General features: G+C 56.8%; 1 protein-coding gene across 1 annotated transcript in view; it reads right to left on the bottom strand.

Annotated features, from left to right (window-relative positions):
• The window catches only part of LOC104274231 (poly(rC)-binding protein 4-like), a gene marked incomplete at its 5' end in the record, with an annotated part of 5,131 nt that overhangs the window by 585 nt on the left and 3,954 nt on the right, over positions 1–592 (bottom strand). The window lies entirely within an intron of this gene.

Genomic DNA, 592 nt, shown 5'->3' with positions numbered 1-592 from the left:
GTGCCAGCCAAACCGGGCTGCCCGCCAGGAACATGCTGGGCTGGACGCAGTGGCATAGGGTGACAGGGGTGGGGGAGCTGTGCGAGATGCCCCAGGCAGTGGCAGCCAAAGAGGACCAGGAGCTGCTGTTCCCCTTCGGTCTCATTGCTCCTACACGGCTTGGGGAGACTCCCATGGGTTCTCCAGTGCAAGAAAAGGGGACTGGACCTTGTTGGGGGATGCCAGAGGGGTACATCGCCCCCAGCTCACCCAAAGAGGTCCCAGGGGTGGTGCTGGCACAGTGGGCTGGAGATGCCCCTGTCCTGGTAATAATTGTGGGGGGCTGGAGAACTGCCCCATGGTCTCTCGAACTGCCCCATGGCAAGGAAGGGGCTACAGGAAGACCCCCGGAGAGACTGGGGCTGAGGGCCAGCAGCCCTCTGGCCCCATGTCCCCAAGCGCTGGGGCTGCTGTTGGCATGGTGAGTGTCTCCACTCAGGGTGGGGGATATTACTATTTTTTTCTTGTAAATTTTATCTTTTTATTAAACCATTGATAAGTTACAAAGGAGGAAAAAATATAGACTTATATATACAGCATTTCCAAGCCAGCA

Source organism: Apaloderma vittatum, unplaced genomic scaffold (genome assembly GCF_000703405.1).
Source record: "Apaloderma vittatum isolate BGI_N311 unplaced genomic scaffold, ASM70340v1 scaffold35265, whole genome shotgun sequence".
NCBI classification, from domain to species: Eukaryota; Metazoa; Chordata; class Aves; order Trogoniformes; family Trogonidae; genus Apaloderma; species Apaloderma vittatum.
The sequence above is the reverse complement of the archived record's forward strand: the minus strand, read 5'-3'. Positions and strand labels throughout refer to the sequence as shown.